Source organism: Mustelus asterias, chromosome 20 (assembly GCF_964213995.1).
Source record: "Mustelus asterias chromosome 20, sMusAst1.hap1.1, whole genome shotgun sequence".
Classification (NCBI taxonomy): Eukaryota; Metazoa; Chordata; class Chondrichthyes; order Carcharhiniformes; family Triakidae; genus Mustelus; species Mustelus asterias.
In genome coordinates, this window is record NC_135820.1 from 1,223,313 (window position 1) to 1,241,085 (window position 17,773).

At 51.7% G+C, this 17,773-nt stretch overlaps 1 protein-coding gene and 1 long non-coding RNA gene across 3 annotated transcripts in view; both read left to right on the forward strand.

Annotated features, from left to right (window-relative positions):
• LOC144508195 (uncharacterized) overlaps positions 1-4,206 on the forward strand; it is a 9,442-nt gene extending 5,236 nt beyond the window's left edge. Inside the window, exons 2-3 of the long non-coding RNA XR_013500244.1 lie at positions 496-619; positions 3,143-4,206. This is a non-coding gene — a long non-coding RNA (uncharacterized LOC144508195). The remainder of the gene's footprint in view (positions 1-495; positions 620-3,142) is intronic.
• The window catches only part of LOC144508369 (CD276 antigen homolog), a 309,505-nt gene that overhangs the window by 171,092 nt on the left and 120,640 nt on the right, over positions 1-17,773 (forward strand). The window lies entirely within an intron of this gene.

Genomic DNA, 17,773 nt, shown 5'->3' on the forward strand with positions numbered 1-17,773 from the left:
GCCGGCATAATCCAGGAGTCCACGCACCCCAGACATTCTCTCTTCCACCTTCTTCCATCGGGTAAAAGATACAAAAGTCTGAGGTCACGCACCGACCAACTCAAGAACAGCTTCTTCCCTGCTGCTGTCAGACTTTTGAATGGACCTACCTCGCATTAAGCTGATCTTTCTCTACACCCTAGCTACGACTGTAACACTACATTCTGCACCCTCTCCTTTCCTTCTCTATGAACGGTATGCTTTGTATAGCGCGCAAGGAACAATACTTTTCACTGTATCCCAATACATGTGACAATAATAAATCGAATCAGATCAAAGGGAGTGGGAGGTGGAGGATTGGCCCTGTGGGGTGGTTAGACTGGGTGACTTCACAGTGCAGGAACAGGAAGGATTGCAGGCAACTCGATGGATAGGAACGCACTCCCCTGGGGGCTGAATGGCCCCAGTCTTTGACAACCCAGTTTGACAAGGTTTCCCGCTCCTGTTTTTTTCCAGCTCTCTGGTGATTCACTACACTCTCAGAGCCCGAGAGAGATTCTTCTCTGGGAAGATGATGGGACAGCGGATCTGTCGTGTTATCCAAGCAATCGAACAGCTCATTGGGGAGGATACCCATGGGGTGAGATCTCTGTGCAGCATCCATCGCAGTCAGCTCCTGTTCCCCCTTCCGGCGTCTCTCTCTCGGGAATCGGGAGGTTGTCTTTGGGGATTAACAGGGGGGAATGTGTGCTCTAACGGTGCTGCAGTGTGGGAACATGCCCAGTCCAGGGTAAAAACACACAAACCCGGATAAGAGACAGCCTCAAAACCTCACTATCCAAACAAATGCCCCACTCCAGAAACTATATGTGTGTGAGTGTGAGTGTGTGAGTGTGAGTGTGTGAGAGAGTGTGTCTGTGAGTGTGTGTGTGAGTGTGAGTGTGTGAGAGAGAGTGTGTCTGTGAGTGTGTGTGTGAGTGTGTGTGAGAGAGAGTGTGTCTGTGAGTGTGTGTGTGAGTGTGAGTGTGTGAGAGAGAGTGTGTCTGTGAGTGTGTGTGTGAGTGTGTGTACGTATGTGTGAGTGTGTGTGTGTGCGAGTGTGTGTGTGTGAGTGTGTGTGTGTGTATACGTATGTGTGAGTGTGTGTGTGAGTGTGTGTGGTGTACGTATGTGTGAGTGTGTGTGTGTGAGTGTGTGTGTGTGTGAGAGTGTGTGTGAGTGTGTGTGAGTGTGTGTGAGAGAGTGTGTGTGAGTGTGTGTGGTGTACGTATGTGTGAGTGTGTGCGTGTGTGTGTGTGAGTGTGTGTGAGTGTGTGGTGTGTGTGTGTGGTGTGTGTGAGTGTGTGAGTGTGTGTGTGTGTGGTGTGTGTGCGTGTGAGTGTGTGAGAGTGTGCATGTGTGTGTGTGTGAGAAAGAGTGTGTCTGTGAGTGAGTGTGTGTGAGTGTGTGTGTGAGTGTGTGTGTGTGTGAGAAAGTGTGTCTATGTGTGTTTGAGAGTGTGTGTGTGTGAGTGTGTGTGAGTGTACGTGTGTGTGTGAGTGTGTGTGTGTGTGAGTGTGTGTGTGAGTGTGTGTGTGTGTGTGTGTGTGTGAGAGTGTGTGTGAGTGTACGTGTGTGTGTGAGTGTGTGTGAGAGTGTGTGTGAGTGTGTGTGAGTGTGTGTGTGAGTGTGAGTGTGTGTGAGTGTGTGTGAGTGTGTGTGAGTGTGTGTGTGAGTGTGTGTGTGTGTGAGTGTGTGTGAGTGTGTGTGAGTGTGTGTGAGTGTGTGTGTGAGTGTGTGTGAGAGTGTGTGTGAGTGTGTGTGTGAGTGTGTGTGTGTGTGGTGTACGTATGTGTGAGTGCGAGAGGTGACAAAGTGTTTGGTGAGTTGGGGTTCGATGGGCTGAATGTCCTGTCCTGGACTGAACCGGCTTCTCTGTGGGGTGGGGAAGAACAACAGGAATGTGACAGGAAACAGCTCGATCGTCCAGGTCAGGTGACCTTCCTCCTCAACAATGACCTCCGTAACGATGTGGAGCCAGTGGCTGGGATTTGGTGAACATTATATCTGAAAGGAGGGCCATTTATGTTGGAAAGCTGGGGTTTGAGAAGCCGTTGTCTCAGGAGATCTCGCTGACTCTGCTAGCATGGTCGGCTTATCAAATGCAAATGTTATCCCTGAAGCTGAGTTTGAAATGGACCTGAAGAGCTGCAGTTTGTGAGTTAGTGGCTCACTCGGGCAGGACCAGGTGAAGCACCTCCCGCAATTGAGAAAATTACTCTTTTTGTTCCGGAAGGTCCAGTTTAAACATTTTTAATAATAGTAACAAGGAAAGAAATGTAAATATACAGTGTTCGGTTTCTGTTCTGTGTTAGCAGAACCCCAACACGGTGGCACAGTGGTTAGCACTGCTGCCTCACCCTGCCAGGGACCGAGGTTCGATTCCCGGCTTGGGTCGCTGTCTATGGGTTTCCTCCGGGTGCTCCGGTTTCCGACCACAGTCTGAAAGACGTGCTGGTTAGGGTGCATTGGCTATGCTAAATTCTCCCTCAGTGTACCCGAACAGGCGCCGGAGTGTGGCGACTAGGGGATTCTCACAGTAACGTAAGCCTACGACTAAATAAACTTTAACCTTCAACTGAATTGTAAGCCACATTGGGACCCTCCAGAGGTTGGCTCATTTGTCAGGTGACCTGTGGCAGCCATCGCAAGTCAGAGCCTGCTTGCCCTTCAGAAGTTTCTTTTGCATATATCACCGCCCAGCCAATGAAATTAAAGATTAATTTCCTGCGTGCACGCATCACAGAGTCAGGACAGCGCAAAGCAACCCCCGCGCACCGTGACACCTTGTTCAATGGGAGCACGCGCGCGTGTCGAAGGAAGACTGCTGTCGCGTGTTGACCAGTGCGTAAAGGGCAGCTGGGTAATTTCCCGAAAGGAGGCAGCAGTCGGAGCACTGGAAGGCCGTCAGGGCAGATCCCAATCTGATTACTGAGACCGGCTTTCAGACAGAGAGAGAATTCTCGGAGCGGGGGGTGCGGGAGGAGGAGGGGGGGGGGGCACGGGGGGAGCGGCCTATCTCACTCTGGTCCAGTGAGTCAGCTGCGTCTCTGAGAGACGGGCACCGTGTTGGCATCGAGATATATTAAGGCACGGGTCTGACCGGTGAATCCTCTTTCCCCAGCTGCACCTACCTCACCAGGAGACGGGGGAGTCAGTGAGTCAGGAACAGCACTGGGACACGCTCACCAACTGGGTCAGATACCGTGACTGTGTCAACAACTCCTTCCGTTAGCTGGGAACAGATTTTTTCAATTCTAACTTTGTTAGCTAGTTTACAATTTTACAAAGCTAACATTGCTGCTATCGTAGTATGCTGCACACTATTGTGCTTCTGTTTACAATGCACATAAACTAATTTTATAAGCTATTTTTTAACTACAAAGGTACAGCTAACTGCCCACTGAGCGTAGAGATGTTCTCAATATCCACACAGAAACACTGTCCCTCTGCCTCTCGCAATTCACTATTACCTCTGTGTCCTCCACACACCCCCGCCGCCCCCACCCGCTCCCCCACAGTGAAAACCCCAGGCTCTTCCCACAACACTACCTCCATCAACTACCTCTGTTCCCACCCCCTCGTCCCCCCCCCACCGCCCCCACATACCCTCCCACCGTCATTCCTGTCCTGAAATCCTGCATTCCTGCTGCTTTTCTGAGCCCAGGTTAGAACATAGAACATAGAAAGCCACAGCACAAACAGGCCCTTCGGCCCACAAGTTGCGCCGATCACATCCCCACCTCTAGGCCTATCTATAGCCCTCAATCCCATTAAATCCCATGTACTCATCCAGAAGTCTCTTAAAAGACCCCAACGAGTTTGCCTCCACCACCACCGACGTCAGCCGATTCCACTCACCCACCACCCTCTGAGTGAAAAACTTACCCCTGTCAGGTGACCTGTGGCCTGTGCAGGCCCGAGGCCTGTGTAGGTCTGAGAGCTGTGTAGACCTGAGGATTGCGTAGGCCTGAACTTGTGTAGGCCTGAGAGCTGCGTAGGCCCAAGGACTGTGTAGGCCCGAGGGCTGTGGAGGACTGAGGATTGCATAGACCTGAGGCTTGTACAGGCCCGAGGGCTCTGTAGGCCCCAGAGCTCTGTAGGCCCAAGGGCTGTGTAGGCCCGAGAGCTCTGTAGGCACGAGGGCTGTGTAGGCTCGAGGCCTGTGTAGGCCCGAGGGCTGTGGAGGACTGAGGATTGCATAGACCTGAGGCTTGTACAGGCCCGAGGGCTCTGTAGGCACGAGGGCTGTGTAGGCCCGAGGGCTCTGTAGGCACGAGGGCTGTGTAGGCCCGAGGGCTGTGTAGGCCCGAGGGCTCTGTAGGCACGAGGGCTGTGTAGGCCCGAGGGCTCTGTAGGCACGAGGCCTGTGTAGGCCCGAGGCCTGTGCAGTGCCGAAGGCTGTATAGGCCTGAGACCTGTGTAGCCCAAGGCCTGTGTAGGCCTGAGGCCTGTGTAGGCCCGAGGCCTGTGTAGGCCTGAGACCTGTGTAGCCCAAGGCCTGTGTAGGCCTGAGGCCTGTGTATAGAACATAGAACATAGAACATTACAGCGCAGAACAGGCCCTTCGGCCCACGATGTTGCACCGACCAGTTAAAAAAAAACTGTGACCCTCCAACCTAAACCAATTTCTTTTCGTCCATGAACCTATCTACGGATCTCTTAAACGCCCCCAAACTAGGCGCATTTACTACTGATGCTGGCAGGGCATTCCAATCCCTCACCACCCTCTGGGTAAAGAACCTACCCCTGACATCGGTTCTATAACTACCCCCCCTCAATTTAAAGCCATGCCCCCTCGTGCTGGATTTCTCCATCAGAGGAAAAAGGCTATCACTATCCACCCTATCTAAACCTCTAATCATCTTATATGTTTCAATAAGATCCCCTCTTAGCCGCCGCCTTTCCAGCGAAAACAATCCCAAATCCCTCAGCCTCTCCTCATAGGATCTCCCCTCCATACCAGGCAACATCCTGGTAAACCTCCTCTGCACCCTCTCCAAAGCCTCCACATCCTTCCTGTAATGTGGGGACCAGAACTGCACACAGTACTCCAAGTGCGGCCGCACCAGAGTTGTGTACAGTTGCAACATAACGCTACGACTCCTAAATTCAATCCCCCTACCAATAAACGCCAAGACACCATATGCCTTCTTAACAACCTTATCTACTTGATTCCCAACTTTCAGGGATCTATGCACACATACACCTAGATCCCTCTGCTCCTCCACACTATTCAAAGTCCTCCCGTTAGCCCTATACTCAACACATCTGTTATTCCTACCAAAGTGAATTACCTCACACTTCTCCGCATTAAACTCCATCCGCCACCTCTCGGCCCAACTTTGCAACCTGTCTAAGTCTTCCTGCAGACTACGACACCCTTCCTCACTGTCTACCACACCACCGACTTTGGTGTCATCAGCAAATTTGCTAATCCACCCAACTATACCCTCATCCAGATCATTAATAAATATTACAAACAGCAGTGGCCCCAAAACAGATCCCTGAGGTACACCACTTGTAACCGCACTCCATGATGAATATTTACTATCAACCACCACCCTCTGTTTCCTATCCGCTAGCCAATTCCTGATCCAATTTCCTAGATCACCCCCAATCCCATACATCTGCATTTTCTGCAGAAGCCTACCATGGTGAACCTTATCAAACGCCTTACTAAAATCCATATATACCACGTCCACTGCCTTGCCCCCATCCACCTCCTTGGTCACTTTCTCAAAAAACTCAATAAGGTTAGTAAGGCACGACCTACCTGCCACAAAACCATGCTGACTATCACCTATCAATTCATTACTCTCCAAATAACTATAAATCCTATCCCTTATAATTTTTTCCAACATCTTGCCGACAACAGAAGTGAGACTCACCGGTCTATAATTCCCGGGGAAGTCTCTGTTCCCCTTCTTAAACAATGGGACAACATTCGCTAACCTCCAATCTTCTGGTACTATACCAGAGGCCAACGACGACCTGAAGATCAGAGCCAGAGGCTCTGCAATCACTTCTCTTGCCTCCCAGAGAATCCTTGGATAAATCCCATCCGGACCAGGGGATTTATCTATTTTCAGACCCTCCAGAATATCCTGCACATCCTCCTTATCAACTGTAATACTGTCTATTCTACTCCCTTGCAACCCAGTGTCCTCCTCAGCTATATTCATGTCCCCTTGCGTGAACACCGAAGAGAAATATTGGTTCAATGCTTCACCAATCTCCTCCGGTTCCACACATAACTTCCCTCTGCCATCTATAACTGGCCCTAAACTTGCCCTAACCAACCTTCTGTTCTTGACATACCTATAGAACGCCTTAGGATTCTCTTTAACCCTATCCGCCAAAGTCTTCTCATGTCCCCTTTTAGCCCTTCTAAGCTCGCTCTTCAACTCCCTCTTAGCCAATCTAAAGCTTTCTAGTGCACTACCCGAGTGCTCACGTCTCATCCGAACATAAGCCTCCTTTTTCTTTTTAACCAACAAAGAAACTTTTTTGGTGCACCACGGTTCCCTAGCCCTACCAATTCCTCCTTGCCTGACAGGGACATACCTATCACAGACTCGCAGTAGCTGCTCCTTGAAAAAACTCCACATGTCGGACGTTCCCAGTCCCTGTAATCTCCTAGTCCAACCTATGTTTCCTAATTCTCTCCTAATAGCCTCATAATTACCCTTCCCCCAGCTAAAACCACTGGCCCGAGGTTCATGCCTATCCCTTTCCATCACTAAGGTGAACGTAACCGAATTGTGGTCACTATCACCAAAATGCACACCAACTTCCAAGTCTAGCACCTGGTCTGGCTCATTTCCCAGCACCAGATCCAATATAGCCTCACCTCTAGTTGGCCTGTCTACATACTGAGTCAAAAAACCTTCCTGCACGCTTTGAACAAAAACTGACCCCTCTAACGAGCTAGAGCTATAACAATTCCAGTCAATATTAGTCAAGTTAAAATCCCCCATAACAATTGCCCTATTACTTTCACTCCTAAGCAGGATTGACTCCGCAATCCTTTCCTCAACCTCTCTAGAACTTTTAGGAGGTCTATAAAAGACTCCCAACAGGGTGACCTCTCCTCTCCTATTTCTAATCTCCGCCCATACTACCTCAACAGATAAGTCCTCATCAAACCTCCTCTCTGACACTGTGATACAATCTCTGACCAATAATGCTACCCCTCCCCCTCTTCTACCTCCTTCCCTACTTCGACTAAAACATTTGAACCCCGGGACCTGCAGCATCCATTCCTGCCCCTGCTCTATCCATGTCTCTGAAATAGCCACAACATCGAAGTCCCAGGTACTGATCCACGCTGCAAGTTCACCCACTTTATTGCGAATACTCCTGGCATTGAAGTATACACATTTCAAACCCTGCTCCACCCCACCTCTGCAATGCCGTGCATTGCAGTCCCCATCCATGCATCCCTCACTTTCAGCCCCACTACTCAGGATCCCTCCCCCCCCCCGAATCAGTTTAAACCTCCCTGCATGGCCTTAGCAAATTTACCCCCCAGGATATTGGTCCCCTTCTGATTAAGGTGTAGACCATCCTTCTCATAGAGGTCACACCTTCTCCAGTACGAGCCCCAATTGCTTAAGTACCTGAACCCCTCCCTCCTGCACCATCCCCTCAGCCATGAATTCAAACCTTCCCTCTCCCTATTCCTCTCTAAACTATCCCGTGGTACAGGCAAGAGTCCAGAGATAACCACTCTGTCAGTCTTGGCCTTTAGTTTCCACCCCAACTCCATAAATCCCTGCCTAATATCCCCTTCCCCTATCCTCCCTATGTCGTGTGTCCCCACATGTACAATAACTTGTGGTTTATCTCCCTCCCCCCTAAGAGTCCTGAATACCCTGTCAGACACATCCCGGACCCCAGCCCCTGGTAGGCAACACACCAACCCTGAGTCCCTACCTTTAGTTCCGACCCTCCTATCTGTCCCCTTAATTGTGGAGTCCCCAATCACAAGGCCCAGTCTTTTACAGCCCCTAACCACCTGAGCTTTCTCACTCGGCTCACCCCCAGAGATCTGCTCTCTATGCTCAGTTGATTCCTCCTCAACTGTAGCCTCCAGCACCGAAAACCTATTATGGAGGGGAACCGCCCCAGGGGATTGTCTTCCCGATTGCTTCTTACCCCTCCTCCTGGCATTGACCCAAGCCTCATTTCTAGGAGTTACTATTTCTCTATAACTCCTATCAACTTCCACCTCCGCCTCCCGAATTATGCGGAGTTCCTCTACCTCCCCCTCCAGCTCCTTTACACGCTCCTCCAGAAGCTGCAATCTAATGCACTTCTTACAACTAAAATCTCCTGAAACACTACTGGATTTCCTCACCACATACATCCCACAGGAGATGCAGCATACTGCCTGAACTGCCATCCCTGAAGCCCGAGGCCTGTGCAGCCCAAGGCCTGTGCAAACATGAGGCCTGTGTACAACAGAGGCATAAAAAGCAGACACTATTTAGATCAGAGGCCTGTGTGTTGATCAAATGTCACCAGGAGAGGGATAACTCTCCGCTCAGCAATGTGAGTTGGCTGTACTGAGTATATTTTTGCACAAATGTAAAATAAAAATCTTTTGCACAAGTGTCAATTATTTCAGGTTCCAGACAATTCACAAACTAACTTCCAGACCACTCCCTAACCCTGGTTCAGAGAAGCTGATTACGGAATAGGGAGAGATCAGGGGCTGGAGGAGGAACTGTCAGAGGGTCAGTACTGAGGGAGTGCCGCACTGTCAGAGGGTCAGTGCTGAGGGAGTGCTGCACTGTCAGAGGGTCAGTGCTGAGGGAGTGTCGCACTGTCAGAGGGTCAGTGCTGAGGGAGTGCTGCACTGTCAGAGGGTCAGTACTGAGGGAGTGCCACACTGTCAGAGGGTCAGTACTGAGGGAGTGCCGCACTGTCAGAGGGTCAGTACTGAGGGAGTGCCGCACTGTCAGAGGGTCAGTGCTGAGGGAGTGCCGCACTGTCAGAGGGTCAGGACTGAGGGAGTGCCGCACTGTCAGAGGGTCAGGACTGAGGGAGTGCTGCACTGTCAGAGGGTCAGTACTGAGGGAGTGCCGCACTGTCAGAGGGTCAGTACTGAGGGAGTGCCACACTGTCAGAGGGTCAGTACTGAGGGAGTGCCACACTGTCAGAGGGTCAGTGCTGAGGGAGTGCCGCACTGTCAGAGGGTCAGTGCTGAGGGAGTGCCGCACTGTCAGAGGGTCAGTGCTGAGGGAGTGCCGCACTGTCAGAGGGTCAGTGCTGAGGGAGTGCCGCACTGTCAGAGGGTCAGTGCTGAGGGAGTGCCGCACTGTCAGAGGGTCAGTACTGAGGGAGTGCCGCACTGTCAGAGGGTCAGTGCTGAGGGAGTGCCGCACTGTCAGAGGGTCATTACTGAGGGAGTGCCGCACTGTCAGAGGGTCAGTACTGAGGGAGTGCCGCACTGTCAGAGGGTCAGTACTGAGGGAGTGCTGCACCGTCAGAGGGTCAGTACTGAGGGAGTGCTGCACTATCAGAGGGTCAGTGCGGAGGGAGCGCTGCACTGTCAGAGGGTCAGTACTGAGGGAGTGCCGCACTGTCAGAGGGTCAGTGCGGAGGGAGCGCTGCACTGTCAGAGTGTCAGTTCTGAGGGAGTGCCGCCCTGTCAGAGGGTCAGTTCTGAGGGAGTGCTGCACTGTCAGAGAGTCAGTACTGAGGGAGTGCCGCACTGTCAGAGGGTCAGTTCTGAGGGAGTGCTGCACTGTCAGAGGGTCAGTACTGAGGGAGTGCCGCACTGTCAGAGGGTTAGTACTGAGGGAGTGCTGCACTGTCAGAGGGTCAGTGCTGAGGGAGTGCCGCACTGTCAGAGGGTCAGTACTGAGGGAGTGCCGCACTGTCAGAGGGTCAGTACTGAGGGAGTGCCGCACTGTCCAGAGGGTCAGTACTGAGGGAGTGCCGCACTGTCCAGAGGGTCAGTACTGAGGGAGTGCCGCACTGTCAGAGGGTCAGTACTGAGGGAGTGCCGCACTGTCCAGAGGGTCAGTACTGAGGGAGTGCCGCACTGTCCAGAGGGTCAGTACTGAGGGAGTGCCGCACTGTCAGAGGGTCAGTACTGAGGGAGTGCTGCACTGTCAGAGGGTCAGTGCTGAGGGAGTGCCGCACTGTCAGAGGGTCAGTACTGAGGGAGTGCCGCACTGTCAGAGGGTCAGTACTGAGGGAGTGCCGCACTGTCCAGAGGGTCAGTACTGAGGGAGTGCCGCACTGTCAGAGGGTCAGTACTGAGAGAGTGCCGCACTGTCAGAGGGTCAGTACTGAGGGAGTGCCGCACTGTCAGAGGGTCAGTGTTGAGGGAGTGCCGCACTGTCAGAGGGTCAGTACTGAGGGAGTGCCGCACTGTCAGAGGGTCAGTACTGAGGGAGTGCCGCACTGTCAGAGGGTCAGTACTGAGGGAGTGCTGCACCGTCAGAGGGTCAGTACTGAGGGAGTGCTGCACTATCAGAGGGTCAGTGCGGAGGGAGCGCTGCACTGTCAGAGGGTCAGTACTGAGGGAGTGCCGCACTGTCAGAGGGTCAGTGCGGAGGGAGCGCTGCACTGTCAGAGTGTCAGTTCTGAGGGAGTGCCGCCCTGTCAGAGGGTCAGTTCTGAGGGAGTGCCGCCCTGTCGAAGGTGCCATGGGACAAATGTGTTTCTCAATGTTGGGGGAATGATCTCTGCGGATGAGAGAATGGGAAAGGATGGAAAGCGAGTGGAGCGACACCACCACCTGCTGGCCAGTGCCAGCGATAGCAATGACAGACTCACACCCAGCAAGCTCCACCATCAATCAGTCTTTCAAATGAAAATTAATCTGCACCTTCAGTTCAGAGAAGCCACAGAGAGCAAGTGTTTTCTCCAGAAGACTACAGGGGCCACATGAGGCGTGCGAGGCCTTGTAACACAACAACAACTTACATTTATGTAACAACTTACATCAGTCATCACAAAACATCTGACCCTGCGCCACGGGGGAGATGTTAGGATCAGGGGGCGACCAGAAACTCGGGCAAAGGAGTCGGTTTTTAAGGAGCATCTTAAAGGAGGAGCGAGTGAGAGGTGGAGAGGTTTCGGGAGGGAATTCCAGAGCTTAGGACCCTTCCAGGCAGCTGGAGTCACGACCGCCAATGGCGGAGTGATGGGAATCGGGGGTTGCTTAAGAGGTCAGAATTGGAGGAGCGCAGAGACCTCGGAGGGTTGTAGGGGCTGGAGGAGGTTACAGAGATAGGGAGGGGTGTAGGGGCTGGAGGAGGTTACAGAGATAGGGAGGGGTGTAGGGGCTGGAGGAGGTTACAGAGATAGGGAGGGGTGTTGGGGCTGGAGGGGGTTGCAGAGATAGGGAGGGATGTAGGGGCTGGAGGAGGTTACAGAAATAAGGAGGGATGTAGGGGCTGGAGGAGGTTACAGAAATAAGGAGGGATGTAGGAGCTGGAGGAGGTTACAGAGAATGGGAGGGTTGTAGGGGCTGGAGGGGGTTACAGAGATAGGGAGGGTTAGAGGGGCTGGAGGAGGTTACAGAGATGGGGAGGGTTAGAGGGGCTGGAGGCGGTTACAGAGATAGGGAGGGGTGTAGGGGCTGGAGGAGGTTACAGAGATAGGGAGGGTTGGAGGGGCTGGAGGAGGTTACAGAGATAGGGAGGGATGTAGGGGCTGGAGGAGGTTACAGAGATAGGGAGGGTTGGAGGGGCTGGAGGAGGTTACAGAGATAGGGAGGGTTGGAGGGGCTGGAGGAGGTTACAGAGATAGGGAGGGGTGTAGGGGCTGGAGGAGGTTACAGAGATAGGGAGGGGTGTAGGGGCTGGAGGAGGTTACAGAGATAGGGAGGGTTGGAGGGGCTGGAGGAGGTTACAGAGATAGGGAGGATTGGAGGGGCTGGAGGAGGTTACAGAGATAGGGAGGGTTGTAGGGCCTGGAGGAGGTTACAGAGATAGGGAGGGGTGTGGCGGCTGGAGGAGGTTACAGAGATAGGGAGGGGTGTAGGGGCAGGAGGAGGTTACAGAGATGGGGAGGGTTGGAGGGGCTGGAGGAGGTTACAGAGATAGGGAGGGGTGTAGGGACTGGAGGAGGTTACAGAGATAGGGAGGGATGTAGGGGCTGGAGGAGGTTACAGAGATAGGGAGGGTTGTTGGGTCTGGAGGAGGTTACAGAGATAGGAAGGGATGTAGGGGCTGGAGGAGGTTACAGAGATAGGGAGGGTTGGAGCGGCTGGAGGAGGTTACAGAGATAGGGAGGGTTGGAGGGGCTGGAGGAGGTTACAGAGATAGGGAGGGTTGGAGGGGCTGGAGGAGGTTACAGAGATAGGAAGGGATGTAGGGGCTGGAGTAGGTTACAGAGATAGGGAGGGTTGGAGGGGCTGGAGGAGGTTACAGAGATAGGGAGGGATGTAGGGGCTGGAGGAGGTTACAGAGATAGGGAGGGTTGGAGGGGCTGGAGGAGGTGACAGAGATGGAGAGAGTGTGAGGAGGGATTTGGATATGAATGGGAAAGGGTTCAGGCTGTAGTTTGAGTTGAGAATGGTGCGTGTTGTACAGAGTCGGGACAGCAGTTTGCATTGCGGTGTGTGATGGCTTTGGCAGCTGAATAGCTGAGATGAGGAGACCCAGTGATCCAAACATGGGCAAGTTCTGGGTGAGTGAGTCAAGATTACACTGTCCTTTCTCCGATGGTATTGGTTGTGTCAGAAACCTGCCTCCTTGGGTAAGAATCTCGAATCGTTCTGGCTCACAAGGAGGTGTTCAGCCCACTGTGTCTGCGCTGGCTCTCCGAGCAGCCTCATGACTCAGTGTCTCCTGCCTATTCCCCCGGACCCCCTGCACACTGATTCAATTCCAATCACCATATAATTCCTCTCGATTGAACCTGCCTCCACCACACTGCCCGGCAGAACATTCCAGAATCCAACCACTCGCTGGGTGAGAAATATCTTTCTCACATCACACTTGTTTCCTTTGCAACTCACTTTCAATCCGTGCCCTCTCCTTCTCGATCCTATTACGAGTGGGAACTGTTCCTCTCCGTCCACTCTCTTCAGACACCTTGTGAATTGGAACATCCCGATCGAATCTCCTCTCAACCTTCTTCTCTCCAAGGAGAACATCGAAACATTGAAACTAGAATCAGGAGGAGGCCATTCGGCCCTTCGAATCAGCCTCCACCATTCATTATGATCATGACTGATCATCAAATTCAACATCCTGATCCCCTGCTTCCCCCCTATCCCTTGATCCCTTTAGCCCCAAGAGCTGTATCTAATTGGATGTTCCAATTCACACAACGTTTTGGCCTCAACTACTTTCTGTGGGAGTGAATTCCACCACCCTCTGGGTGGAGAAATTTCTCCTCACCTCAGTTCTCAAAGGTTTACCCCTTATCCTCAAACTATGACCCCTAGTTCACGACTCCCCCACCATTGGGAACATTCTTTCCGAATCTACCCTGTCTAACCCTGTTAGAATTTTATAAGTCTCTGTGAGATCCCCCTCTTACTCTTCTAAACTCCAGTGAATATAATCCTAACCCACTTAATCTCTCCTCATATGACAGAGCTGCCATCCCAGGAATCAGCCTGGTAAACCTTCGCTGTGCTCCCTCTATAGCAAGGACATCCTTCCTCAGATAAGGAGACCAAAACTGCACTCAATACTCCAGATGTGGCCTCACCAACGCCCTGTACAATTGCAGTAAAACATCCTTATCCCGATTCTCAAATCCTCTCGCTGTGAAGGCCAACATACCGTTTACCTTCTTTACTGCCCCTTTTCAGTCACAGCCCTTCCAATCTATCCTCCGAACTGAAGTTTCTCATCCCAGGAACCGTCCTTGTAAACCTCTTCCGCGCTCTCTCCAATGTGTTCACATCCTTCCAATAGTGTGGCGCCCAGAACTGGACACAATATTCCAGCTGAGGTCTAACTAGTGTCTTGTATAAGTTCAGCATAACCTCCTTGCTCTAGTACTCTTGGGGTAGCACAGCGGCACAGTGGCACAGTGGGTTAGTGCTGCTGCCTCACAGCACCAGGGATCCAGGCTCCATTCCCGGCTTGGGTCACTGTCTCTGTGGAGTTCTCCCCGTGTCTGCATGGGTTTCCTCCAGGTGCTCCGGTTTCCTCCCAAGATGTGCTGGTTAGGGTGCATTGGCCGTGCTAAATTCTCCCTCAGCGTACCCGAACAGGCACCGGAGTGTGGCGACTGGGGGATTTTCACAGTAACTTCATTGCAGTGTTAATGTAAGCCTACTTGTGACACTAATAAATAAATAAAAGATCTGTGCCCCTATTAATAAAGCCCAGGATACTATTTCCTTTATTAACTGCTCTCTCCACCTGTCCTACCACCTTCAATGATTAAACTGCATCTGCCTCCTCTCTGCCCACTCCCCCACCATCTCTATGTCCTCTCGACACTCTATACTGTCCTCTTCACTGTTTACAATATTCCCAAGTTTAGTGTCAGCCTGGAATTGTGAAATTGTCCCCCTTGGACTCCAAAATCCAAATCATTAAAACACAGTCAGGGGAAGCAGGGGGTCTCAAAAACACAGCCCTCAGGAACGCCACCAAAAAAACTTTCCTCCATCCCGAAAGAGTATCCAGTTATCGTGACAAAACTGCTTCTGATACTTTTGTATCCACATTCTTACTGTCCCCTTTATTCCGTGAGCTAAAAAATTTTCTCGCAAGTTCCTTGCGTGGCATTGTATCGAATATTTTCTGAAATTCTGTCCCTGTCTGGAACTGTCTGCAACACCGAGTTACCTCAATGCGTCTTCTAAAATGTCCCAAAAAATTGAGACGTTGAAATAACAAAGGAACAGAGAGAAAAACAGCATTTGTATTAAACTCCCTGCAAAGCGGGAAGCATTCACCTTTCACCTAATTCTGACTGAATTTTGTTTTGGTTTCAAAAAGCCCATGAACAGTGAGCTTGTAACAATTCCCATTTATATCATATTTGCAACATAAACACACTCAGAAAAACGATGTTCCACTCGAGCCCCTCAGGTAGGTGATATTCCCACAGACGGTGACCAGATACAGAGTAAAGCTCCCTCTACATAATCCCCATCAAACACTCCCAGGACAGATACAGCACGGGGTTCGATACAGAGTAAAGCTCCCTCTACATAATCCCCATCAAACACTCCCAGGACAGGTACAGCACGGGGATAGATACACAGTAAAGCTCCCTCTACACTGTCCCCATCAAACACTCACAGGACAGGTACAGCACGGGGTTAGATACAGAGTAAAGCTCCCTCTACATAATCCCCATCAAACACTCCCAGGACAGGTACAGCACGGGGTTAGATACAGAGTAAAGCTCCCTCTACACTGTCCCCATCAAACACTCCCAGGACCAATACAGCACGGGGTTAGATACAGAGTAAAGCTCCCTCTGCACTCTCTCCATCAAACACTCCCAGGACAGGTAAAGCACGGGGTTAGATACAGAGTAAAGCTCCGTCTACACTGTCCCCCATCAAACACTCCCAGGACAGGTACAGCACGGGGTGAGATACAGAGTAAAGCTCCCTCTACACTGTCCCCCATCAAACACTCCCAGGACAGGTACAGCACGGGGTTAGATACAGTGTTTAGCTCCCTCTACACTGTCCCCATCAAACACTCCCAGGACAGGTACAGCACGGGGTTAGATACAGAGTAAAGCTCCCTCTACACTGTCCTCATCAAACACTCCCAGGACAGGTACAGCACGGGGTTAGATACACAGTAAAGCTCCCTCTGCACCCTCCCCATCAAACACTCCCATGACAGGCACAGCACGGGGTTAGATACAGAGTAAAGCTCCCTGTGCACTCTCCCCATCAAAAACTCCCAGGACAGGTACAGCACGGGGTTAGATACAGAGTAAAGCTCCCTCTACACTGTCCCCATCAAACACTCCCAGGACCAATACAGCACGGGGTTAGATACAGAGTAAAGCTCCCTCTGCACTCTCCCCATCAAACACTCCCAGGACAGGTACAGCACGGGGTTAGATACAGAGTAAAGCTCCCTCTACACTGTCCCCATCAAACACTCCCAGGACAAGTACAGGACGGGTTAGATACAGAGTAAAGCTCCCTCTACACTGGCCCCATCAAACACTCCCAGGACAAGTACAGCACGGGGTTAGATACAGAGTAAAGCTCCCTCTACACTGTCCCCATCAAACACTCCCAGGACCAATACAGCACGGGGTTAGATACAGAGTAAAGCTCCCTCTACACTGTCCCCATCAAACACTCCCAGGACAGGTACAGCACGGGGTTAGATACAGAGTAAAGCTCCCTCTACACTGTCCCCATCAAACACTCCCAGGACCAATACAGCACGGGGTTAGATACAGAGTAAAGCTCCCTCTGCACTCTCCCCATCAAACACTCCCAGGACAGGTACAGCATGGGGTTAGATACAGGGTAAAGCTCCCTCTACACTGTCCCCATCAAACACTCCCAGGACAGGTACAGCACGGGGTTAGATACAGAGTAAAGCTCCCTCTACACTGTCCCCATCAAACACTCCCAGGACAAGTACAGCACGGGTTAGATACAGAGTAAAGCTCCCTCTACACTGTCCTCATCAAACACTCCCAGGACAGGTACAGCACGGGGTTAGATACACAGTAAAGCTCCCTCTGCACTCTCCCCATCAAACACTCCCATGACAGGTACAGCACGGGGTTAGATACAGAGTAAAGCTCCCTGTGCACTCTCCCCATCAAAAACTCCCAGGACAGGTACAGCACGGGGTTAGATACAGAGTAAAGCTCCCTCTACACTGTCCCCATCAAACACTCCCAGGACCAATACAGCACGGGGTTAGATACAGAGTAAAGCTCCCTCTGCACTCTCCCCATCAAACACTCCCATGACAGGTACAGCACGGGGTTAGATACAGAGTAAAGCTCCCTCTACACTGTCCCCATCAAACACTCCCAGGACAGGTACAGCACGGGGTTAGATACAGAGTAAAGCTCCCTCTACACTGTCCCCATCAAACACTCCCAGGACAAGTACAGCACGGGTTAGATACAGAGTAAAGCTCCCTCTACACTGTCCCCATCAAACACTCCCAGGACAAGTACAGCACGGGGTTAGATACAGAGTAAAGCTCCCTCTACACTGTCCCCATCAAACACTCCCAGGACAGGTACAGCACGGGTTAGATACAGAGTAAAGCTCCCTCTACACTGTCCCCATCAAACACTCCCAGGACAGGTACAGCACGGGGTTAGATACAGAGTAAAGCTCCCTCTACACTGTCCCCCATCAAACACTCCCAGGACAGGTACAGCACGGGGTTAGATACAGAGTAAAGCTCCCTCTACACTGTCCCCATCAATCACTCCCAGGACAGGTGCAAAGATGTGCGGGTTAGGTTGATTGGCCATGCTAGAATTGCCCCTGAGTGTCCTGAGATGTGTAGGTTAGAGGGATTAGTGGGTAAATATGTGAGGGTAGGGCCTGGGTGGGATTGTGGTTGGTGCAGACTCGATGGGCCCAGTGGCCTCTTTCTGCACTGTGATTCTATGATTCTATGTACAGCACGGGATTAGATACAGAGCAACACTGTCTGGGTTCCTGCAGAGATGCCAGTCCTTGCGGGGAACACATTCACACACACACAGTTCCAGAAACACTCGGATACATAAATCTGCTAACTCTCGGTATCAATGTGTCAGAGGAGAGGAGGGATTGACAAAGAGATTTCTGTTTGCTTTTTGCTGA